At 36.4% G+C, this 27650-nt stretch overlaps 1 protein-coding gene across 2 annotated transcripts in view; it reads right to left on the reverse strand.

Annotated features, from left to right (window-relative positions):
• PDE1A (phosphodiesterase 1A) overlaps positions 1-27650 on the reverse strand; it is a 259700-nt gene that overhangs the window by 130147 nt on the left and 101903 nt on the right. The gene's annotated exons all lie outside the window — the stretch shown is intronic.

The following is a 27650-nucleotide window of genomic DNA, read 5'->3' on the forward strand; positions in this document are numbered from 1 at the left end:
GAATTTTTTAGCTTGGTTTTTATTATATAAGTTATATTTATTATATCTATTATTAAATAAACAATGAATATTCACTGTAAATAGGCAGAGAATGAGCAGACTTTCAACATTAGTCTGTAGTAGGAGAAAAAGTACCATTCTGTAATTCTTAGCAGGCACAACCTAAATTTATTACAATATATAAGAACTCACAAAGCATGCCACCACCCAGAGGGCTCTTTAACACATTAATAAGGTAAAAAGGTTACTCTTTTTGCTTCCTTATGTATTTAAGGTCCCTACACCTTTGGGCTTAACAGCTAGCTATGTCTGTTTTCAACTTCCAGATAATCACACAGTATAGAAATTGGATCTATCTTTTGTGTTCTGAGAGTTAGAGAGCAATAGCCAGGTACCAAAGTCAAAGACTCATTTGCTCTCATTCTTAAGTGTGTTTCCCTGGGGAGCCAATGAGCAACTAAAATAGAGTAGTTTGGGTTGCTGGGAAGAGTACTATCTTCCTTATAGACTGTACATTCATGGATGCAACTTCTAGAAATCCCGCTTTCCTCTTCTTTTCATAGTGAATCAATCCTGGTTTCCTACTCTGTAGCCTTTGAGGCTTTAAATTTATAGCATCTACCTATTTTAAGAAGATATTTGTAAGATTTAAAATATGATGGTTTTCCTTTTATTCTTTTCATGTTCTTTGGACTTTAATTTTAAGCATTTTTTCCAGAGTAAATCATGGACAAAATTAAACACACATATTTAATTTATAAATACATAATTTAATATTATATATATTTGAAATCCTCTCCTAAAAATTGGCAGTTTATTCTCCACCCAGTCTGGCTCTATAGTCTGTTCACAAAAGATATCTATTTTAAAATATTTTCATTGTTTCTTGTGGGACCTTTCTCCCTATTTTTAGTGGTATATATAGTTTTCTAATTCTAGACTTATCAATATTGGATATTACCCCTTAGCTTCCTGTTATGATAGATGAGGATTTAGGTGTTTTACATGTTTGACTGACCATTTTGCCTTACCATAAATTCCCATACTCTTCCATACAACTCAATTTAATAATCAATGTTTACATTTTAATGGTTATGTATGTAATGCTCATCACATGGTCAAATAATATATAATGATTATGTTTCTGTTCCTGGATTTGTAAAAATTTCCTGAAGTTATGAAGCACTTCATTTTTTTACTACCATTGTTTTCTCTATGTCTATGCTAAATTTTTTTCCCATAAACCCCATTTATATCTGCCAAATAGCAATCAGCAATTCCTCCTGCTGTCCCAGGGCTCTTCATCTTCTGGTGCAAATATGGATGAGCCTTTCTCCAGATCTGAAACATAGCTGTCATCCTGAGACCTCCCTTGGCCACACTCTCAAATGGTATAGAGACCCTGTTTCAGGATTCTGTGATTTCTAAGTTCTCTCCTGTTTTGCTGGAAAGAGCATATTCTCCAACAGTTTCTAGGAAAGTGTATATATGACATAAATGTTTGAATTGCTACTAAAATCTTTTTGCTTTCTTCTCATCTGATTGACAACTTTACATAGTATTCTAGGTCAAGAATAATTTTCTCTCAAAATTTGAAAATTTTGCTTCATTTCTTCTGTTAAAGGGAGTTCTGTACTTGGTCACTCTGTTCTGTTCTGACAGTCCTGTTTCTGTATTTCAAAAATTCATTAAAACATCCTACTAATGCTTTCAATTTTTTCTCTTTGATTTTTTAGGTTTATAGAATTTTACTCTTCTACTATCATTTTAGGGGAGGTCTCAAATGGAAGAGAAAATAGACACATGTGACAATCTACGATCTTTACTCAAAAGTAAGCATTTCCTTTTCTTGCTACCTAAATTAACCAAAAAAGATAATAAAGTGAAGCTAAGATGAAAACTCACTTTTTATGATGTACTTAAAGAATTAAACAAAAAATTAATAACGAAGCAGGAAACTTACAGGGCTGGTGCAAATGGGCACAACCCATTTGGTATCAAAAAAAATTTACATAGTGTTTTTCACAAACACACTTTTTCTGGGGCAAAAAAAAAAAATGTCTGGATAAACAAGGAATAAAGAATTATAGCTAGGGAGTTCCCATTGTGGCTCAGAAATTAAGAACCCAACTAGTATCCATGAGGATATGGGTTTGATCCCTGGCCTCATTTAGTAGGTTAAAGGATCTGGTGTTGCTGTTAGCTGCGATGTGGGTCACGGACGCGGCTTGGATCTGATGTTGCTGTGGCTGTAGGTCTGATTTGGTCCCTGACGAGGGAAACTCCAAGTGCCACAGGTGCAGCACTAAAAAAAAAAAAAAAAAAAAAAAAAATTATAGCTAAAAGTCCATTCAGATAGTAGGGAAAACTGAGTTTGATTTAGAAACTTAGATCTTGATTTGCATGTAATTCAATAGTTTTTCCACTTCATTACTCCCATCCACCCCCATGACTCTATGACTATGAAGGCTGAAGGAGACATATTCTAAGGGAGTCTGTGTACTCTAAAATGCATGACTCACCTTAATTTGTTAATTTTAGCATTAATTTTCTGTCTTCATTAGTTACTTTAGCATCTTCATGTTAAGGTGTGATATTGTTTCATGTTCTGTAACACAGATGCTGGTTTTCTACTGTAATTTGCTTTTAACATGTCCCATGAAAAAATTATGCTGGGAGCTCCACTATGGCGCAGCAGGTTAAGGACCCAGCATTGCAACTGCAGTGACTCAGGTCACTGCTATGGCACAGGTTTGATCCCTGGCCTGGGAATTTCTACATGCCTCAGGAGAGGCCAAAAAAAAAAAAAAAATCATGCTGAAGAATGTCATAATGAGTGCTTTGTCTTAGTGGTATTTAAAAGAACATTACTTTTCAAAGAAACTACTTAAAACAAGACTGTGGAACAAACAGCTATGCAGCTTTAAAATGATACTGATAAAATAGCAAAGTAATGTGAGGAAGCCTATCTGAATGCTAAACATATGGACAAGAAGACTTGATCTCAACTCAAGTAAACAACTGCCTCATGAACGAGCCAGATGTTGAGCCACGCTGCTGCTGCTACTTCTGCTAGGAAAGAGAAAATAACTATGTACACTCAATGTGCATTATATTCACCAGATGCCTTTATAGACAGAAGATAACTGAAGAAAGCAGTAGAAGGTGACAAATATCAGTACAAACAAATGAGGTTGAAAACGTGATTATTTTTTAAAATTATCTTTCTTAATGGCTACTTAGACTGCTGCACACTCAATCTGATTCAGCAAGTGAGCAATGACCAAAAGTGGAAAATATATTTTAATGCAATGAGTAAACTTTGATTCAGCTTCTAACACTACAGCCACATGTTTTTGAGTTTAATGTTAAATGCAATTAAAATATTAAAAAAATAAACCTTGGACTAAAATGTTGAAGATAAGAAATCAATACATTATCAATACAGTTTTGTATGTTTTTTATTCACCATTTAGATTATTCCCTCCATACCTAAGATTTTCTATCATCTGAAACCATGCACACTCAAAACAGTGATGCTGCTATTGCAGACAGGATGATAGTACTACCTCATTTAATCTTGAAATGGAAGTAGACCCATCCACTTAAGTCTGGTGATTCAATGCATTCATACCATAGACAAGATTTTTTATCATAATATTACTTTTCTACCACTCTTCCCCTCACTTGTCCTTATTACCTTCTTTCTTTTGACCATTCTCCTTTAATCATTCCCTGTTATGTAAGTCATCCTCCTCCATTTCCCATGCTCAACTAGGTTTTGGCTAATCTTCAGCTCCAAGAGTAGATGGTCACTGTCAAGGGAATCATTTTATCCTTTTTTTTTTAAAAAAAAAAAAACCCACCATTATTGAGATATATTTAATATATAAAAATGCACATATGTAAGGTATGCAACTTGATGTTTTGATATCCATATGCATTTGAAAAGATCATAATTAAGCTAAATAACTTATTCATCACTTCAATGTAGTTACATGTGAATATATATATGTATGTGATGAGATTTATTTTAAAGTCTATCTGCTTAGCACATTTTAATTATACAATATAGTATTGTTAACTGTCGACTTGATATACATGCATTTTTCAAATTGGTAATCTTTCCTTCAGTTTCCATCTTTTAATTACCAATCATCTTCTGTAAGAAAAACTTTTTGCATATATGAAATTCACCCCTTTGAACTATTTAGGTCTATAGGTGTCTTTGTTACTATTATATACAGCTTACAGTAACTTTAGCTCAAGCATACAAAACAAAAAACACAGCATAAAAGCATAACTTCTCACCGAATTTCACCTCTTAGTTCCATTGTACACAACACTCCTAAGGATCCTAGTACTGGCATCCCCTTATCCCCATATCTCATATCCTAACACTGAAGTTTCCTATTAGTTATTTGTGTGAATTTGTAAACATAAGCCTCCAAATTGGCATTATTTCCCTACATATACCAAGAATTTAACTGATTATTTTGTAATTTGTAAATGATTAATCCAATATAAAAATATAGTCTACATGCATGTCTTATGTCATAATAAATCTCTTAGTCCTAAATTACCACTGGCATTCCTGTTAAAAAAAAATATTTAAAATCTGTAGGAAAATCATAAAAATTACTTGTCACAAAAACCTTAATGGAATATTCTCAATTTTAAAATAAGGACATTGAGGCTTAAAGTTTTAACTAGGCTGTCCACATCCACAGTTAAATAGTAGAAGGGGCAACTCTAAAACTAGTCTGTATTTCTGAAAATTCCATGTTTTTTCCTTCTATACAAAGATAGATATAAGAAAAAGATTACATATAGAAAATACCTTGGAGTTCCTGTTGTGGTACAGTGGTTAATGAATCCAACTAGGAACCATAAAGTTGCGGGTTCGATCCCTGGCCTTGCTCAGTGGGTTGAGGATCCCGCGTTGCCATGAGCTGTGGTATAGGTTGCAGACTCGGCTTGGATCCCGTGTTGCTGTAGCAATGGTGTAGGCCAGTGGCTACAGCTCCGATTTGACCCCTAGCCTGGAAACCTCCACATGCTGTGGGAGTGGCCCTAGAAAAGGCAAAAAAAAAAAAAACAACTTAAATTTTTTTTCATTTTAGGGACACACTTGTAGCACACAGAAGTTCCCAGTCTAGGGGTCAAATCAGAGATGCAGCCTACGCCACAGCCACAGCAACACAGGATCTGACCCATATCTGTGACCTATACCACAGTTCATGGCAATGCCAAGATCCTTAATCCTCTGAGCAAGGCCAGGGATAGAACCCACATCCTCATGGATACTAGTTGGGTTTGCAACCCAGTGAGCCACAACAGGGACTCCCAAATACCTTAGATACTGATCATTGTAAGGAAGCAATAGGGAAGAAATATTTTCTTCTCAAATCTTTACATTATAAACTGTCAATTTCTTAGGCAATCATTCCTAAGGTTTAGTGAAAGTAATAGCAAAGTAAATAGTACTGGGTGTCTGTTGAGTGTTCATATATATATATATATATATATATATATATATATATATATAGTCATATAAGTCCTATGCTTAGTAGTAAATGGTCACCTACATGGCATAATTGCAGTGATTCTTATGGATAATCATAAATCAAGAATAACACAACACATTACTTAAAAGGAGTCTACCTTATCAATATGAGAAAATGGTTTTGGTATGAAGAGAATCTGTGTTTCCTACAGACACACACACACACACACACACGCACAGTTTATAGCTCAGTGGCAGCTTCCATTAATTGCTATACAATACAAACTCTCAGGTTTGAGAAAATGATAAAACAATGTGGGGCTCTGGAAATCTGGTTTATTTATGAAACTATTTTTTAAAGAAATCTTTTCAACTATTAACTCAGAACAAATCATGAGTGACCATTAGTTTAACAAGAAAAAACACAGATTTGACGTTTTTCTGGATAGAAACAAAAACCCCTTGCATCCAGAAGAAAATAAATCATTTTTAGGAACTGCAGTCTTGACCCAAAAACAAAAGACACAAAAGGGCATCATTGTAACTTGGCATTTTTGGACACAAATTTAAAGACAATAAAGTGAAAGCCAGACAAAAGAGAATGATCTTGATTAGATTAGTGGTTAGCTACAACTCCATGGCAACATACCCACGCTTGTGAAAAGCATCATTTCTTACAAGATTGTACATTATCAAACCTCATTTCAACATCTTGTTCTAAGGATGGTGCAAAATGTCAATGACACCTCACACCTAATGGCAATTAGAATAACTGGGGCATTAGAAGCTCAAGCAGGTGGTTCTGCAATAGTAAAGGTTACTACAGTCAGGAACATACCTTCTTTTTCTCCCAAGTACAACTAAATTAGGTCCCAGCTTTCAAGCAGTGACCTTAAAGACCTGACCTGTTCTATTGCAGGAAAGCATATATAATGAGTTTAGGAATTCAATAGGCAGTAAGGTAAGAAGTTAGCTGAAATGGAAGAACCCGGGGATGTGCTACTGGCAGGAAGGGTTAAAGTCCCACCAAAGAACCACTACCTATAATTTTAAATTCTAGTTTAAGGAGTCTGGACCTTACATTATATGAGGGATTTTAGAAAATGGACATGATGAAAGCAGTTTTTGATAGGTTTTATATAGCTTAATTCTTAGCTAGAAAGAATCTTAAATCCAGAGTAATATTTATACTTATAAGCAAGTAGTCACATTAGAGGATTTTATTGACTGATGTATTAACTTAGATAACCAAGGATTATAATACAAAATTTGCTCAAATTGAGAAAACTCAGAAACTTTAAGAATCATTGGCTACTTTATTTTCATGATCTTTGCTATGTCATAATAAAAATATATTTTGAAAGAAAATTAATATAAATGGAATTTCATTATAATGTTATTAACTATCAGATATGAAACAAATTGGTGTTGATTTAAGTGGACATGTTGGCTAATATTATTCATAAGGATATAAAAAAATGAGATTACTCTCATCTAAGTCAACAAAAATATAAGTGGTGAGTTTTTAAATAAAATCGTCTTTTCTAGATTTTTAATCTTTTTTTTTGTCTTTTTTGTTGCTGTTGTTATTATTGTTGTTGTTGTTGTTGCTGCTATTTCTTGGGCCGCTCCCGCGGCATATGGAGGTTCCCAGGCTAGGGGTTGAATCGGAGCTGTAGCCACCGGCCTACGCCAGAGCCACAGCAACGCGGGATCCGAGCCGCGTCTGCAACCTACACCACAGCTCACGGCAACGCCGGATCGTTAACCCACTGAGCAAGGGCAGGGACCGAACCCGCAACCTCATGGTTCCTAGTCGGATTCGTTAACCACTGCGCCACGACAGGAACTCCTTTAATCATTTTTTATAAAAGCTTTCTCTCATCAATGTATAAACACACTGAATATTTTCCCATAAAATAATTGCTGATACTTATTAAATGTTTATATTGTGTCAGAAACTTTTTTAAGTGCTTTACACTTATTAACTCATTTGATCTCAAATCAATCCTATTAGGTAGTTTACATTTATCTTGATTTTATAATGAGGAATCTGAGTGTACAGGAGGTTAAGTAGCTTGCCCAAGATCACTCAACTAGTATGCAATTTCTTTGACAGGTAGACATGCAGTCTTAAATGTTGTATTATCTTAAATATTGTACTTAAATACTGGATCATCCCTATGCCTTTCTAGCTACTATTATTGCACTCCTTTGCCTTCACTTTATTACCAGACTTCCACTTACCTCTGATCCACTCCTCAGGGCCTGCCTTCCACCTCTACCATGGCATTGCAGCCAGGCTTGCTTATACCATCATGATTTCTTGATGGTCACATCAAAGAATTTCTAGGTCCTTATGCTTTTCAAACTCGCTGCAGCATGTTTCACCTCTGAACACTTTTTGAAATGTTCTCCTTTCTTGTTTTCTTTGGCATCATTTTATCTTGTTTAGTGTGCTAAAGTTTTTTTTCCTCAATTCCTCCTCTTTCTCTCTAGGTGTCCTTGCAGTAAAATAGAGTGAGTGGAGTATAACCCTTCCCTCCTTAACATCTGCCACATTGATGTTGACAATGACCAGGTGAGTTGCTTTGAGCAATGCAACGCACATCTTGAAACAAGTGGCATTCTTGAATGTAGTTGCAGTTCAGCTTGTCCTTGTAGGCTCATGATCCACCGGTAGTAGCAGGTGGCTAATGACAATGAGGAAACACGTGGAACACACCTGAATATAACCTACAGTTTGAGGACATGGTGAGCTGATCCCAGATGAGTTCAGCAGAGACACAGCAGACTTGCAGATCCATGAATAAGAAATCAAATATTTAAAATTAAATGTTGTAAACCACCTGGAAGTTACAGGTTCAACTCCACTACTTAGTGTGGTATTTCAATAAAGGTAAAATAACTTACCATGCATAACTCTTACTGTCTTCATTTGTAAAGGTGGGGAAAAAAAGTGTTTGCTTTGCTTGGGTTGTTGAGGAAATGAACTACATGAAAAAAATGTGCGTGAAGTGCTTAGCACAGTGACTAAAAGACTGACATTTAATATGAGCCCAATTTATACTTGCTGTTACTGTTTTTCCACCAAAGAATGTTCTCATCTCCAGACTCATATATGCTACTAGAAAGCTACTCTGGGAGGTCATTTAGAGCCCTTAAAATCTACAAGTGCTGTAATGAGCTCATTATATTTCCTCCTCCTAAGGTACCTAACACTGAAATGACAATCCATTTTATACAGCCCACAAGTGGGCAAACTAAGAGTCTCTTCTGACTTCTCCTTCATTACACCTTTTGTCCAATCTGCAATCAATTATTTTCAATTTTATGTCCCATATATGCTACCTGTTAATCACTTTCTCTGCTTACTGATAACCATCTTAATTTACTTATTTTATTGCTTTAGTCCCTATTTAAAGTATTTCTAAATATCAAGAGTGATAAAACTTCAGCATAGTAGCTTAACACAGTTTATTTCACCCTCATATAAAGGCCAAGTGGTGAGTTTCTGGTTAGTAAATGATTTAGGACCTAAGTTCCTTCCTTCATATGCTGCTAGTATTTTCAATACATGGCTTCCATGATCACTGGACTCATTCACATCAAGCCAATGCAGTGGAAAAGAGCACAGATTATTGTGTGTCAAAGTCGTTACAGCTGAGAGATCAAAGTGGTGCTCATAACTTCCACTCATCTTATACCGAGGAGAAATCAGTCATATGGAAGGATGTCTGGGAAAGGCAGTCCAACTGGGTGTCAAGGAAAGAGAGGTAATGCGTATGTGGGCAGTTGGCTACACATTGCTCTACTTCCCTTATTGGCCCCTGTGCTTCCAGCACTGGTTCTCCTACCATCCAATTCCTGGTAGGAGTCAGAGGGGTTTTTGGTTAACATAAATTGGATAATCTGACTACTATGTTTAAATTTTCCAGTGTCTTCCGAGTTGCACAGTGACTAAAACCTAAACTCCTTTCCTTGACTTACACAGACCTTTGTAATCTGGTCCTTGCTTTAGCTTTCTGAACTTGTCTCATGCCTATCTCTTCATCATGTCTGGTACCATTCAGATTAAATGACAGCTCTTCAGAGAAGCCCTCTCTGACAAGCCAATCTAAAATAGCCACCCAGGAGTTCCTGTCGTGGTGCAATGGAAACAAATCTGACTAGGAACCATGAGGTTGTGGGTTCGATCTCTGACCTCGTTCATTGGGTTAAGGATCTGGCATTGCCCTGAGCTGTGGTGTAGGTTGCAGACTCGGCTCGGATCTGGCATTGCTGTGGCTGTGGCGTAGGCCAGTGGCTACAGCTCCAATTCGACCCCTTGTCTGGGACTTCCATATACCACGGTGTGGCTCTAAAAAGACAAAAGACAAAAATAAATAAATAAATAAATGTCACCCAGTTACTTTTAAGCACATCAATCTATTCTAAAGCTCTGCGTAGAATTTAGGATAATTTGATATGTTGCTTTCTATCAGGAATCTACTTTTTATATCTGTGTGTGTATGTATGTGTGTATATATGCATGTATGTATGTATGTATGTACGTATCTACCTATTTTCCCTATAGTATAAGTAGACTTGCATGTTTTACCCATCACTGACCCCTACTACCTAGCATGGTTTGACACATAGTTAGTATTCAGTAAATCTGACTCCTTAATGAAGTGTTTTGAAATTTCTATGCTCTGAGCTAAGCACACTTTTATCCCCCCAACCAACTCCCTCTGAGCTGAAAAGACAAAGGAAGTTTGCTTCTTAAATTAACATTACAAAGGATAAAACTAAATTTTCTAGGGAACAGATTGGTCAAATTATGCCTAAAGACAGCTTAAGTGACCAACTTATATCCTCTTCTCCTTTCACTAAGCCTAAATATCTGAGTGGAATGTCTGGGGGTAGAAAACATAATATGTTTTTCTCCACTCAGTTGAGACTTTTTCCCCAAATAAAATTTATTTTTACATGCAGTGAAATCACTAAATTTTAAAATCTGGAACAGAATAGCTTCTTCAGTTTAATGAATTCAATTATTCTTGTTTACATCAGAAAATCTTACTGCAAAGGTAGAACAAACTTAAAATGTGGTGTTTAAAAGTTAAAAAGCACAGTAGTACAAAGAGAGCCAAAATCTTGATACTTAAAAAAAAGACATTTTAAATATTAATAATTCTAGCAATGTGATTTAGTTTGATTAAATGTGGTATTAAGAATTTATTTTGTTTCTTCTCTGATAGAAAGCTTGTAGTAATAAATTCATAGTAGTTAATAGTTGCTGAGAACTTTTTATGTGCCAGCCAGTATACATGCATACTTTATAAGAACTGTATGACTTTACAAAACTGAGGCAAAAGAGGTTGTTACTTTCCTGAAAACAGAAAACTATCAAATATGATTTGCAAAGCATAATGTAATAGCTATGTCTCTACTAAAATACTGAAGCTAATCTGCTTTGCTTGTCAATAGTCATGCTATTTGAGTTTTGAATATGGACATTTTACTAAAATATCTTTTTTTTGGAACACTATCATGTAGTACTTCCTGCCTAGATGTAAGGCATAGTAGAGTCTGACAAATCCACCCAGAATTACCTTCATGGCTGCCAAATCGATACCCCCAAACTACCTATGATGTTAGTTTCCACATGTGTGAGACACAGAGCAGTTAAGTACACCTAGTTAGCAGAAAACTTGAAATCTAAAATAAACAGCACTGATGTCACCTACAGGGGGGTTGCTAAATTTTGCATCTAGTATTTCTTTGGACCACAGTATTTGCTTCCCTTTCTGACTTCACTACTTCATCACTCCCCCAACCCCATTCCTGCTTAAATACAATAGATTATTAGAGCACAATGCTACATTAAAAGTTATAAAATTATCAAGTTTCAGAATTTCAGATACTGAAGAATGTTTTTACATTAAACTTGCTTAAGATCTTCCTTTTGCCAGTGAAACAAATCAGCTGAGAGAAGTCTGCTATTAGGAGCTGTGAGGACTGAAACTCCAGACTCTCTTCCTGGATTCATGGTCTTTCTTCCATGGCACACTTCTCTTACGGCTTCTGGTTGTTCGTAACTCCTTTTGGTTCCTTGGACCTAGGACCTAGGCAACTCCCTAAGGCATTATTTTCCTAGGTAATTCACAAAGACCACTACTATGCTTGCTTCCTTTTCTGATTTTGTTACTTTGTTACTCTCTTATCCTCATTACTCTGTCTGTCATATTACCCTTATCTAAAAATAATTTTTATTGGAGTGTAGTTGACTTGCAATGTTGTATTAGTTTCAGGTGAACAGCAGAGTGAATCAGTTATACAGACACATATATCCATTTTTTTTTCTCATATAGGTTATTACAAACTATGGAATAGATTTCCCTGTGCTATAAAGTAGGTTCTTGTTAATTATTTTACATAGTAGTATGTATCTGTTACTCCCATCCCTTGTGGCTGAGTGGGTTAAGGATCCGGCATTGTCACTGCTGTGGCTCTGGTTACAGCTGTGGTGTGGGTTTGATCCCTGGCCCAGGAGTTTCTGCATGCCACAGGAACAGCCAAAAAAAAAAGCTATCTTGCCTTCTATGAATTGAAACCCTTATTTTTAGTGCTATCTATCTGCTTAGATATTAGAAGAGTGGAGAAATGAAATGAATCTTTTTTTTTTTTTTTGGTCTTTTTAGGGCCGCACCCACAGCACCCCAGGCTAGGGGTTGAATGGGAACTATTGCTGCCAGCCTATACAAGAGCCACAGGAACTTGGGATCTGAGCCGCTTCTGCGACCTACACCACAGCTCATGGCAATGCCAGATCCTTAACCCACTGAGCGAGGCCAGGAATTAAGCCCGCATCCTCATAGACGCTAGTCAGGTTCCTCAATCGCTGAGCCATGATGGGAACTCCGAGAAATGAATCTTAATGTATACATTAATGGCAGCTAAAGCCTGAAATAGTTCTTTTCTTTCTTAGCAAAAATTTATTTAAAAACGTAACTTCTGAAATCTCCAATGACTGGGATTTCAAGATATTAAACAGAACAAAAAGAATGATATTTAGGCAGTTAGTCAGAGACCCTCAAGCCACTTGAGGAATAGTGCCAGCTTCATATAGAAGGGTACAGAGGCAAAAGAGCAAAGATAACATAACAGCTAGAACAAACTAAACAAACATGTGTATAAATATTTAAACTAGGGATAGACATCACTCCCTGTGTTTTAATATTTTCTCTAATCATAAACTATTCTTTGTTTAGTTTTATTTTCTAGTTTCAAGTGAAAGCAGATTTCAAGAGACGCCATTTTAACATTTCACAATAAGGACATTTTCTACGGTTACTTTTTCAAATGTAACCATTTATTCATTTTCTTTTATTGGATTTCCAAACCTGAAATTTATTATTGCCATTTGTCTACTATAGGCAAAAGTACTTAACTCTAAAATTCTCCCCTTCTCCTGTGATTCTACTATTACTTTTAATAAAGTTTTATGATAAAGCTCCAGGGAAAAAATACATAGAACATGTACAGACTTACAAGCTGTGTGTACCTTGTGGGTGAGAGTTTTTTTTTACCAAAGTGAATATCCAACATATTCAACATTTAAAACAAAATAAAATGCTTTATAATCTTCAAATCCCTTGGTGGAAAGACTAGTCTAATTTAAAGCCGGACAATTAAAAGTGTTCAATTTGATATTACTTATTTCCTCAAAGCTTGGCTGTTGTTTAGCAACATCAGAAACATTAGAAACAAAGGTAGCTTGGGGAGTTCCGGTCGTGGCTCAGTGGTTAACTAATCTGTCTAGGAATCATGAGGTTGCAGGTTCAATCCCTGGCCTTGCTCAGTGGGTTAAGGATCTGGCTTTGCCATGAGTTATGGTGTAGGTCACAATGTGGCTCAGATCCCGCATTGCTGTGGCTCTGGCTTAGGCTGGTGGCTACAGCTCTGATTCGACCCCTAGCCTGGGAACCTCCATATGCCTCGGGAGCCCTAGAAATGGCAAAAAGACAATAAATAAATAAATAAATAAACAAAGGTAGCTTAATTAGTAATTTGGTTTAATTTTAAAATAGGAAAAAACTAATGGCAGATGAAGCTCACCCAAAATATAAAGAGTTCTGCCTCCCCTGACTGCCTTGACAGTCTACACCCGTTCTCCTGTTTGAAATTCTATATTCCTACTGTTCCATGATACTAACTGACTTCTCATTTTGATCCAATCTGATCTCACTTTATAGCCTCTTACTAGTTCTTTTCTCATCCTACTGCTTAAAGGTTAGTGTTGTCTAGGATTTGATACTTGCTTCTCTTGCAATTTTAACCTATATGCCCCCAAATTCCACCGTCACTTATATGCTGACAGCATAAATCTATATCTCCTGCCCCTCCTCAATATTTCAACTGATAAACAGGCCTTCCTACTTGTGTTTCCTAATAGAGGTCCTCACTGGCCTCAACCTCCATAATCCCAGATTGGAGTTCATTAACCTTCCCCCTAAACCTGCTCTTGATACTGTATTTTAGATAATGGCACCATCACTCACATAGTCTGTGAACTGTGAAATGTCAGCACTAGCTTTATCTCAGACTTCACACTTAACACTAACCTATAGTATTCAGTTAGTCATCAAATGCCACTGATTTTCCATCATACCTTATATATTTAACTTCTCTTCTTTTCTATAGCCATGACTTTAGTTCAAATCCTTATCATCTCTTGCTTGAATTATCAATTCAGTCTTCTGACTGTTATGCCTGCTTCCATATCCTCCCACCTCTTGCCTGATAGAATTCTTCATTTATGCTATCACTGAGGTAATCTTAATAAAACAAGCTAAAACTGTTCAGGATCTCTATTACCTTTAGGAATTCCAAAAAGAAATTCCTCAGCATACCTATGCCTGGAAGAAGATAAATTACTAGTCAACCTTCAAGTATTAGATCAAATGTTTTCTTCTTTGTGAGATTCTTCTTGATCTACCGAAACAGAATTAACCACCACCTTCTGCTAATGTTATTGCTTATTTCTGATTTGTATTTGCCACATTGTAGTATGACTGTGTGTTTACATGACTGCACTGCATCTGGATTATAAGCTGTTTGAGGCCTTGCACTATGGCTATTTATCTTTGTGGAGAGCAAACAGAAGTTTTCAGCAGAAAAATATACCAATTCCCTCTGGGAACACTGGAGAATAATTTTTTTAAATTTGGATTATAATCCCAAAACAATTTAGAGCATAAACTGGAATCAGTAGAAAATGATAGCCAAGAAACAGTAGGAAGGAGTTCCCACTGTGGCACAGCGGAAACGAATCCCACTAGTATCCATAAGAATGCAGGTTCAATCCCTGGCCTCGCTCAGTGGGTCGGCATTGCCATGAGCTGTGACATATGTTGCAGATGAGGCTCGGATTCCATGTTGCTGTGGCTGTGGCTGGCAGCTGTAGCTCCGATTTGACCCCTAGTTTGGGAATCTCCATATGCCACAAGTGTGGCTCTAAAAAGAAAAAAAAATAAAAAGAAAGCAAAAAAGAAGTTGGAAACTGGCTTCAATAGTACGAGCAAAGAAACAATGACAAAGTCCTAAATAAATAAATGCTGGGAGTTTGCAGGATTGAATTTGAGAGAAAATTCTTATCTGTCTATCTATAGAACTTACATTCTGACATTCAGAAGATGTTTCTTAAAATTTCTTTAATCACATATTTGTTTGCAATTTGACATACAAATATATTCATTGTGTACTCCCTTGTGCAAAAATTCTTTTGAATCACTGCTACATAAAATGTGCTTAGGAAGCCTGTGTTATTTGTAGTTTCAAAAGTGACATATTTCTTGATTTTTTTAAAAATAAGACTAAAATAGCATAGTCTAAGAGTTTATGATCTATGAAAATGTATCAGTAATTTGGAAATAAATATCTACACCATGAAAGTGTACATATTTGCACTCTTTTTTTAAATGTTATTGGATATGTTTTGTGTGTGCAAGTGAAGTGGCTTCACAAATGTTATCTGTATAAACTTCTGAATGACCAAATCTCTTTCTCTAATGATATCATCAAATGATACTGGAGATATATACATAATATACACATATATATATATATGTATTCATCTGCAATATATATTTACTTATTTTTAGGGCTGCACACATGGCATGTGGAAGTTCCCAGCCTAGGGGTCAAATTGGAGCTGCGGCTGCTGGCCCAAGCCACAGCCACAGAAACTCCAGATCCGAGCTGCACCTGTGACCTACACCACAGCTACAGCAATGCTGGGTCAGTAACTCACTGTGCCAGGCGAGGGATAGAACCAGCACCTTCACAGAGACAAGCTGGATGATTCACCCACTGCACCAAATACAGAAATTCCAAATACCCAATAAATATTGTCTCATCATTTTATCTAATAAATCTTCAACTTCTTTCTACAAAAGGTAATATGTAAAGAACATGTCCAAGAGTACTTTTTTAGTACAACTTAAAGTTAGAATTTTTTTTTCTAAATCCTCAATCTTTTTACCTCAATTCATATTACCACTTTTGGCCCCTTACTTCATTCTTGTATGAATCTCATTTTTGCTTGTAAAATATCAAAGTAGTAAATACACCCTTTTCCCCATAACATAAATATGAGTGGAACACAAACCTTAAAAATGGAATGAGAAAATTTATGCATTCTCAGGAGTATAGAAAAGCACAAAAATGGGTGAGTGGCTATTTGTCCCTTAGTTGTCTGTTTCCTATTATTTATTTTTGAAGGAATCCTTTAGAATTTAAAGTAAATCTGTACTCAGCAGAATATCTATTCACACTAGTGTTTCACCACTTAACTTTCATTTAGAAGTTATACTAGTTATAGCATCCTACTACACTGTATATATTACACCACTACGCTAAAGTTATGCTACTTAGTATTTCTGAGCTGATGGCCAGTCAGCATATTACCGCTTCTGCTTTATCTGTTCACTACATTAATCATGTATTTCTTGAAAATCATCTTTGTAATGTCACTGTGTTAAGTGGTCAAGGATTAGGAAGAAACCTAAGAACTTCCTGCTTAAGAAATGTGCTATTTGTTTGGAAGGATCACAAACATTTTTTGAATAAGCAAGTAACAATTCTATCTATCTATCTATCTATCTATCTATCTATCTATCTATCTATCTATCTAATCTACCTACCTTCTACATAGACAGCTAGTTAAAAGAACAAGTCAAAACTCAAGAGTGTGCATTTTTTCTAATTATAAAATATTAACACATGGTTATTTGATCCCAAATCCACTCCATGTGGCAGCCTTAATCCTCAAACTGGCCATTTGTCCAAGCTCATTCACCTCAGTGTCCATGCTGAGAAGACAGATGGGGTGGTGACTCAAAAAGAGGGAGAAGGTATTCCAGGCTGAATCACAAGTCACTCAGTTTATGTTTTTCTTAAAATGTCAGTTTTTATCCAATATATGCCATTTCCCCTAAATTTTACATACTGCCTTAAAATATTAATTCTGCATGGGTAGTAATAAAGACATGGGATAAACAGAAAAAGATGAGCCATAGAAGATGGATACATTGGGTGACTTAGTTTGTTGACGTCAGCTATTAAGGACACCCAAGCAGCCCCCCCCCCCCCTTATTTGCTAAGCTTTCATGATGTTCAAAGCTCTTGATTATAATTTAGTTTCTCATAAATGTAACATGTACTGGGACACAGTGCACTGATGAGTAACACAAGGCTCCAGACCTCTTGATAATTATATTTTTCTTTTTTTTGTCTTTTTGCCTTTTCTAGGGCTGTGCCCATGGCATATGGAGGTTCCCAGGCTAAGGGTCTAATTAGAGCTGTAGCTGCTGGCCTACGTCAGAGCCACAGCAACCTGGGATCCAAGCCACGTCTGTGACCTACACCACAGCTCATGGCAATGCCGGATCCTTAACCCACTGAGCAAAAGAAGGGATCGAACCTTCAACCTCATGGTTCTCAGTCGGATTCGTTAACCACTGAGCCACAACGGGAACTTTGATAAATATATTTCTTATTAGAGAGTAATAAACTAGCTACCTGTTATTTTAAAGTTATACCCTAGAATGGCAGTCATTTGCTACCCTTTAAAAGAGATTCAGAGATTTGATTCTGCTTTTAGTAGAGCATAAACAAAGATAGTATTTTTCTGTATTAAAAAGCAGATACACAAGAGCTAATGGAATTGGACAACTTGCCAGCCAGATGGCAAGAAGAATTCCATTGCTGGTTGTAACTGCAATGGTGATAATCCTTGGTGTGCTCCAGCCACAAAATGCCTACTTTTAAGGGAACTTAAAACTTTTAAAATCTATCTCTTGAAATTAGCTAAAAAGCCATTTCTCAATGATACACATGTAAAAAAAAGAGAAGAAAAAAGTGTGTTTAACATCATTGTACAAGTACTACAAAAATGCAGAATCTTAGATGCTGCTAACTAATGATTTATTATAAGGAAAATCAATTGGAATTTTCTGGTCACATTTATGCAATGTGTTGTTCATTAGCAAGAAATCCACCACAGTCTAGTCAGGCAGACTTCTCTTATTAATTAATCAACTTAAAACTGGGAAATCAGATAAGGCAAAACTCTAAGTTCAAAACTCATTGAATATTTTAAGCAAGGTAATGCATTCAAGGTTTGAACTCAATACTGGTGACTATACAGAAATTAAATACATATTCATGGTGAGCTGAAATAAAAGTTTATGTGGTGCACTAGAATCTGTGAAATGAAGCCAAAAACTACAAACTGAATGTGAGCTGCCTTCACTTGAGCTTTAGTATTGCTTGAGAATGCATGTACAGGCCCTGTGGCTGCTGTATCCCAATCCCACCATGGTGATTTTCACTGCCTTTCTCTTAGTCTTAATGATACTTCCCCTCATTGTCAGATATGTAGGGAGGTGTAGGTGAGGTCAGGCACACGTGTGGTTGCTTATCAACAAAGGTGCACTGAAGAAAGAAAGCACCTTTGGTTTTGCAAGCATGTGGATGTGCCAGTGTGTGCACGGTTTCTCTTAGGACCCTTGGTATATCTCTCTGTCCTTTCCCTAAGGGCATGTGGTGGGTGGTTTCCTGCCCAAGAGAAATGAAGCCAAGTAATGAAGAGGACACTCATCTGCAAGTAAAAAACACCTAGTAAAATTGCCTTTATAGCCTCTAAAATATAACCTGCAAGCCAGTGGATATTTTGTCACTGCCTTGATTAACTATAAAGTAAATTTTGGCTGTCCCTGGGTTACAAAAACTATTACATATTGCATCAAGCTTCCACTGTCTTTGTTTGTTTTGATCTTTTCCATTAGTGGAAAAAACTCTACTTACCCTCTTTTCCTCTCTTTACCTCTCACTGGCATAAGAGCATTGTTCTTGCTTAGTGAAATCCATTTCCTGAGCTCAGCAGAGAAAAGGCAAGAGCTATTTTTCCTTTATCCTTGATCTGACAACAAAGAGATCTGCTCATTAAATTTGATTGGGACTCATTTTTATATATTTCACTCTCAAGCACAAAACAGACACCATTCTTGGAGGATAAATTTGAAAGAAACAGCTTAGTGTAGGTTCATCTGAACAGGGGTCTGAAAGCCCATGTTCTTGTTTTCATTCTACTGGTATTGACTGTGACATGTTAGGCCAAAATAACAGATGCTCTTTATTTAGGCTTTTTTACTTTAATCCAGGCATATCAGCACCTATACATCTTTACCTGAGACTTTCTCTGGATGCCACTGCCTGCTTTGTCATGCCTGATTCTGGAAGTAGCCTGAATCAGTAACTTACAATAACAGTGGTGACTACAATAAAACCCAATCTCCCTCACCACTTGCATGGCATCACTGCAAGGCATGTGTTCCACACTGCTTCCTAGAGTTCCCCAGTAAGTTTTAGTTTTCCACACTGGTAACTTGTTTGATAATACATTCTTCCATGTATCACTTCCCCATTCCCTCATGAATTTTTCCAGAGATCAATCAGTTGGCTTTTAGGGAAGCATAAGCAAAGACACTGTTTTTCTATATTAAAAAGCAGATACTCAAGCTAGTAGCATTGGATAACTTGTTGGCCAGATGGTAAGAAGAATCCCATTGCTCCACTACCACAACTGCTAACTCACTTGTGAAGAATTGGGATAAAAGACAGATGGAAGGAGGTACTTATGTATAGCATTTTAGAGCTATAGGATCAATGATAATTAAGGTAACCATGGAATTGAATGGTTATTGTTTAAGTGTCACTGCAGTGCTTAAGGACAGAAAATGACAGTGTCAGTTGAGCCCACTCTCAACTCAGGGGAAGGTGTGAGGATCAGAAAGTCTTCATGGCAGCATTTAAATAGACATTTGTCCTCTATAACTAGAGGAATATTTTGTAACTCAGTCCCAAGACTTTATTGTGAGAAAGACTGAAACACAGAACTGGAATCTCCCTTATGCTATAGGCAAGGCCTTGTTAAGAAAGGAATGTGACCATAGGATGTGGAATGGGCACATGTGGGTGGATGAACTTGCTGACACAATCTCCAAATCCCCCAAACCCTAAAAGAGGTATATCAGTTCTTTGTTAAAGGGTAGCATTCTTCTCTTACCTAGAGTCTATGCATATGGCTCAGAAGCTGATCTTCACTTCACTACTCCTAGACCAGTAACTAGGGTTAGGTCTCAGCTTGACCTGGCTTGAGAAGTACAGTCCCTTCTATAAGAGGAAAAGAGCTATACAAGCTTGATATTATATACCAGCAAAAACTGAGAGAATGTTCCTGAGAATTGAGATGGAGGATACTGGAATTTAAGGGCTAACATACAAGGAATAGAAGGTAAAGTTGGATACACACACACTGCACACACTCTCTCTCTCTCACTCAAAAAAAGATCACGATCAGGTGAGCAGAAAGTTGATAATTGCTGTCATAATGGTAATTTAAAATTTTTCAGCCAGTTTCCAGAGAATACTCGAAACTATCAATTAGGAAAGCAAGGTCACTTTGTGGAAGTGCTCTGTAACAGCACAGCAGATATACTGAGTAAAAATTCCTCAGTATCTCCCCACCAAATACCAGGACTGCTGTACATTGGGAAAAAAATATTTTTGGTTTTTGAAGTGTGTTGGATACCAGGGGTCCTTAAATACCATCATGGGCTGGCTTTTTTAGAGTATAGAGATGACAAGTGATAAATGGGGTCCTGGCTCAGGTCCATCTCATGGCAGAGCCATTATGTCCATGGATTCATCCTGTGATTATCTCCCCAGTCCCTGAATGAAGAAACAGATAGATATCAACTGACAAAATATTTTACTTGATTTCCAAATCTTTACAGTACGAAACATTATGGCATAAAAGACCAAGTATAGTCCTCAAAACTGCTTCCTCCCCTCTGGCCAGGAACATGAATCAAATGCAATATGGCATTCTGGGTGTAATGACAGATATTAGCACCACCATGGAAGACATAAAGGTCCAGAGATGGTCATTTCCATCATATCCCATTTAATTCATAATTCCGGCCCTGTAAAAATAGGCTAGATCATGACAGATGACAGACAACTAACCACAAAAGAATTAATAGTTCCATTTGCAGTGGCTGTGCTAAATGTTATCTTCTCTAGAGTAGATTAACAAAGCTTCTGACACATGATACGCAACTTATGAAGTGGCAAATGTTTTTCAATGTCATCAAAAAGGATCAGAAGCAGTTTAGAGTCATGTTGTTGGAGAGCAGCACGTGTTGATGATCATGCCCCAGGATTGTTAATTCTCCTGCTCTCTGATCTAATATAGTGTGAAGGGACCTTTATCATTTGGACATTTTGCAGAACATCACACTATTCCACTAACTGACAGCATGTTCTTTAAACTTGAGCAGCAACAAATGACAAGCAAGCCCACACTGTGACATATATCTGATGGAGGATAGGAGATAAATCCTATAATGATTCAAGGGTGGTTTAGGAGTCTGGTGACCAGAAACATGCCAGAATATATGCCACAAGGTAAAGAACAAGCTATTGTATACTTCAACTCTAACAATTATGAAACACAGCATTTTTTAGACATTTAGTTCATAACACATTTGGAAATGTTACTTTAGAGATAAAGCCTAGCTTTTTGAGTATTCTAAGAAAGTATGTTTCTGGAACAGACTAGACTTCTGTGTTGCAGTGACACCTCTCAGCTCACTCATGTGGCTTCGTGAGGCATTCGTTCTGCCTGAGCAGCTGATGGAGCTGGAGAAAAATCTGGGTTTTATTCACTGACAACCTATTGCAATAAATTTTGGGGAGCTGAAAATGCCACACTACATTCCCACTTAGGGACAGCTGTAAATGACAATAGTATGGGGAAGTTCTCACAGTGGGCAGGGCTTTGAGTAGTGTATCTGGTCAGCAACTGTGTGGACAGAGAATTCACTCAAGGTAAGGATACATATGGAATACTGAGCAGTAGTAAATAACTTGACTCTGTATTAAGGGGTTTGAAAAGACCAGGACTGGAAGACTGGAGATAATAATGTCTAGAGAAGAAATAGAGGAAGGTTATATTGGAGTGGTCACAAAGTGTGTAGACCTTTGCTTCTTGTACAAATGTCCTCTTGCAGTACAGATACTAAACAACCAAATGGATGGAATCACATGCCTTGTGGAACAAGTTTTCCCCCACCCCTTGGCTACTACATTTATTGTGGAAGGGCCCATGGGAGGAGCAGTTATTGCAGATGTAGGCTATGCAAGCAAGGGCTCTCTCTTCCAAGGCTGATCTAGCTATTGCTTCTGTTGAAGGTCTGACTTGTCAAAATCCAACAATGATAACTTAGTATACAATTTTTTGAGGAAACCAACCAGCCATTCCGTTACAAGTTGATCGTATCTGACCCCTTCCTCCCTGGAAAGGGCAATGATCTGTGATTGCTAGGACTGATAAATATTTTGCCTTTTTTGCCTTAGTGTCTCATCCAGCAATACTATCCAAGGGCTCAGAGAATGGAGATTTATTGCCATGGGACCCTGTACAACTTCTTCAATGAAAAGTGCAGGAGCATATATCACAGCAAAGGAAAGGTGACACAAAGTACATGACTCAGTATCACTGAGTATCATTCATTTTAATATATACTGCATTACCCCAAATCTGCTGGCCTGATATAGTGCTGGATTAGTCTCTTAAAGGCACCGATAAACCACTAGTTTATGTATGACACTGTTACTCTGTGTAATTCAGGTACTATCTTTTAAAAGCCAGTGGCTATTGTGTGGTGCCGTGTCAACAGGTAGGACACATGGGTCTGAGAAACAAGAGTCAAACTAGAAGTAGCCCCTTGCACTATCTCTCCCATTGAGCTTTCAGTTCTGCTATATAAGAAATTCCATTCCCTGGTGTGGGGTAGGAGATGTTTTTACAAGGCGGCGGGGGGGCGGGGGGCAGCTGTGACCAATAAAACTTTATTTACGAAAAGAGACCACCGCCTGGATTTCATCCATGGGTTGTAGTCTGCTTATCCTTGCTCTAAATTATTTCTAAGTTTCCTTCATGGTTTACAGTTCTGTATTTTATGCCTCCACATTCAAGAAACACTTTGGAAAGTCCTCCAAGTCACTGGAGATGATCAATATCTCTATGAAGAGACTGTAATGTTTATAAAAATTACACATAATCTAAAATTATTGCCAAGATTTTGTACTTTGAAACTAGTCCTCATAGTAAAAATAACATATTTGTAATAGACTATCTTTATAAGTGAATATTTTTGAACACTTAGCATGAAGGTATTGATAGCTTTATGGAAAATACAATTTGAAAATAATATCCACTGGAGAAATTATTCTTTTTTCAGATGACAGGACTTGCTGACAATATTATTCTGCATGAGTGTAATAATTATAGCCTAAATCAGAACAGAATCATGGCCAGCTTAGAGCATTCAGGAAGAGAGTCCACATGTAATATATGCAATAACTTAGAAGCATGAAAAAGGTTGTTGTGTAAACCACAATGCTGTAATTAAACCAATTATATAGTAACATAAGAGACATTTCTTGATTCCAATAAAGATGAATGTGGTTTATATAAATAACTTTTAAACTGCTAAAAAAAGATTGAAGTGCTAAATAAAATATATTGAAATAAATCTTTAACAAAGAGCCTGATGACAGAACATGGCAAATCAACTACAATAAAAAATATATAAAAAAAAGAATCTGAAATGTAAGTTCAAGTCATTGAGAACTTTAGCAAGCAAATCTCTGCAATAATAAGCAATTGTAAATTAGCTAAATTCCCAGGTATATCATTTTTCCTCACTTTTTATTTTAAACAGGCAGAATACTTGAAAGGATGAAATAAAACAATTTAGAAATTAACAGAAATAGCTATGGAACAAATGAATAATTACAATACAAAACATAAAATTTGGCCAATTACAGTTTTTAAAACTTTAAACAATACTGATGATGTAAATGTTATTAATTGGTGGGAGGAAAACCCTATTGTATTTGGAGTTACTACCTCCTCCCTCTTTACATTCATAAATTGCTCAACAGAAAATTTTTGTTTTCATCCAATTATAAGTTAATGTACATATTTTTTCAGATACAGCATAATTTACATTATAAAGAATTAAAAATGTGAGAAACAACCCAACTAATTTCTTTAATTCAAAGTCAAAATATAGGAGTTCCTGTCGTGGTGCAGTGGTTAACGAATCCGACTAGGAACCATGAGGTTGCGGGTTTGGTCCCTGCCCTTGCTCAGTGGGTTAACGATCTGACGTTGCCGTGAGCTGTGGTGTAGGTTGCAGATGCGGCTCGGATCCTGCGTTGCTGTGGCTCTGGCATAAGCCAGTGGCTACAGCTCCGATTAGACCCCTAGCCTGGGAACCTCCATATGCCGCAGGAGCGGCCCAAAGAAATAGCAAAGGTAGAGACAAAAAAAAAAAAAAAAAAAAAAACCAAAGTCAAAATATACATTTATTTCCTATGGTTATGGTTATAAAGCACTGTCTATATCCCATAAAAGGCTATTAGAAGAATTTATTAAAAACCAGCTTAGTGCTACCACTTATCCACAATCTGCCATTTTTTAAAATTTAAATAGTATTTTCTTTTTGCTTAATTCTTGTTTCTATTATTTATTTATCATACATGTCACATAAACATCTATTAGTGGGTTTATAAGGTGGACATTAATGTTGTTTTTTTTTGGTTAATAAATGAAAAAGAGGGTTTGCAAATTACTCTTTAAGAGCTTCATGAAATCCAGGTTTTCTTTTCATGTGAAAAGTTGGATATGTTTTTACATTTATTTAAGAGACTCAATTTGCTATTAAATTCTTTTTTAATTTTAATTTTAATTTTTTTTATTTTCCCAATACATTTTTTTTTCAACTGTACAGCATAGTGACCCAGTTACCTTTAAAATGGCAATAAATACATATCTACCAATAATCACCTTAAATGTCAATGGATTGAATGCTCCAGTCAAAGAACACAGAGTGGAAGATTGGATAAAAAAGCAAAAACCTTCAACCTGCTGTCTACAAGAAACTCATCTTAGGGCAAAGGACACATACAGATTGAAAGTGAGGGGATGGGAAAAGATATTTCATGCTATTAAATTCTGAAAAGAGACAACTGATGAACAATGTCTTTGTTTAATATAAATAGGTTTATTTTATGTCAAATATTATAAAATTAGATATAGGAAAATTAGCCTTGTATGTTTCTATTAATATATTGCTTTATAGAGAACAGAACAATATTGACCATAATATTATATTTTTTTCCTTTTCTTTTTATGGACATACTACGGCATATGGAGTTCCCAGGCTATGGTTTGAATCTGAGCTGCAGCTGCTGACCTACACCACAACCACTGCAATGCTCGATCTGAGCCGCATCTGCAACCTATACCGTGGCTCTTGCCAATGCCAGATCCTTAACCCACTGAGCAAGGCCAGGGATCAAACCCACATTCTCAGAGACTAGATCAGGTTCTTATATCGTTGAGCCACAATGGGAACTCCAATAACACCATATTTATAATTATATACTTATAGGTAATCACAATGAAAGATCACTTATTGCTCTTGTGCCTAACTAAAACTTTAAACATTTCAATTTCTAGTAACTGAAATGTGTCTAGAAAGCAGAAAAACAAATGTGTACCCAAAGTGACAGGAGAAAGTTAGAGGACCATCTTCCCAGTAATGGAATCACAATTAATGCTCTAAGACTATAAAGCATTTGCTGTGTTAGTGTTTAGTGGACTCTGATCAGAAAATATCAAAGATGAGAAAGGACAAATTTATTCAATTTGAATATCAAATCAGTCATTCCAGTTAAAAGACTCATTAAAAAATGAGCTGTTGTTTGAAAGCTGAAAAGAGTGACTTGATAAAGGAAAAACTTATTTTACAGATATATGCAGCCAGGTAAAAATATGCATGAAAATACAGTTAGGAAAAATACGAAAAGACAATTTGAAGTGTTTCTCACATAAAGATGTGGCGAGGTGAAATAACTTCAAGTGATGGATGTGGATGGCTCAGGAATGGTGGAAAAATTGTCCTGTAACTCAATAAAATAGTTAGAATTGGATTCAAAGGCATTGAGAAGGTAATTTAAAAATAAAGAGGGAGAAAATGCCTATGTAATGAAGAAAATTGGTTTTAGAAGTGATCAGTTGGCAGACAGCCCTGAGGAGAGAAGCAGAGTTATCAGGGTGATTTTGGCAGGACACAGTGAACATACTAAAGACAAAAGAAAAAACTCAAATAAGGCAAAATGAAATATGCAGAAAGAAAAAAAAATAGGGGACTTAAGTTCATTTTTTGAAATAATACTCTATCTACGACTCAACACTGTGCATATTATTATTTTTATTGGCACAGATGCTAATACTATATCCTTAGACACCCACAGAAGGATTGCAAAGAAGAGAAGTGTTTTAAGAAATCATGTGGTTTCCCTTCCATTATAGTTAATAATTTAAAACATCTTTTTCTGAGAGAAGAACAAGGCAGGCAAAGGAAATAACTATTCCGTTTGGGGGTATGGATGGAATAATTAGCAAAGTTCAGAAGTTCCTGAAAAACTCTGAACTTGTCAGGGCAAGTTTTGAAATAGAAAAAAAAAATTGCAATTGTAGAGACTTAAAATTAATTTAAAATATGTCATACACTCATTTAGTGCTTTATAAACCTCTAAAGAGAGTGTCAGTATATTATCTTCTTCCATTCTCAGCATACTTTTGAGTGATAAGCATGTATCACACTATTTTACAAGGACATCTTTGGCCAATTATTGCACCCCAAACAATAAAAACTTAATCTTGGCATTTAGTGTACTCCTCTAGTTCCTCCCACATTTCCTTACAGAAGTTACAAGCTTCCTATATCCACAGGGACTCCTCAACACTCTATGACTGCACATCTCATCTTTGTACATCCATATTTGGTCTACTCACCAAACTTGTACCCTTTACCTCCTAGGATCCCAGCTTAAACTACATTTCCCAACATTTTTGCAGATACATAAGACTATGTGGCCATGTACTGGCCAATGGCATGAGGAAGAGATGATATACACAATTTCTATGCCTGGTTTCAAAAATCTCCCATTCAATCTGTCATGCAAGTGTTCTACTTCTTTATCTTCCTTCTCTGATACAGAGGATGTAGTGAACTCCATGGATCTAGGACCTGGGTTCTGATATCACCTCTTGGAAGACTGCCTCCTGAATACTGAAGTGGACTACTACATGAGCAGGAAATATACCATTACTGCGTTAAGTCACTAAGACTGGGGTTACTGTTAGAGAGGTAAATCTGTTCCAACTTAGTACTCTTTTCCTCACCTATTCAGATAGGAACTCTATTTTCCAACCAAGTTCAAGTTAACCTACTCTAGAAAACCTTTCCTGATCACTTTAGCACTTCCTGATTTTTTCTACAAATTCATCAACTGTTTACTGTTTAGTGTGTGTATAACTCTATTTTGTGAAAGTTAGGTTTATTCATATAAAACTTAGATAATTTAAAAAGTCATTTTTAGATGCACAAATCAATGAGTTTTAATAAATGTACACAGTCATGAAATGATCAGTACACTAAGGATTTAGATTATT

This window comes from Phacochoerus africanus, chromosome 3 (assembly GCF_016906955.1).
Source record: "Phacochoerus africanus isolate WHEZ1 chromosome 3, ROS_Pafr_v1, whole genome shotgun sequence".
Lineage (NCBI taxonomy): Eukaryota > Metazoa > Chordata > Mammalia > Artiodactyla > Suidae > Phacochoerus > Phacochoerus africanus.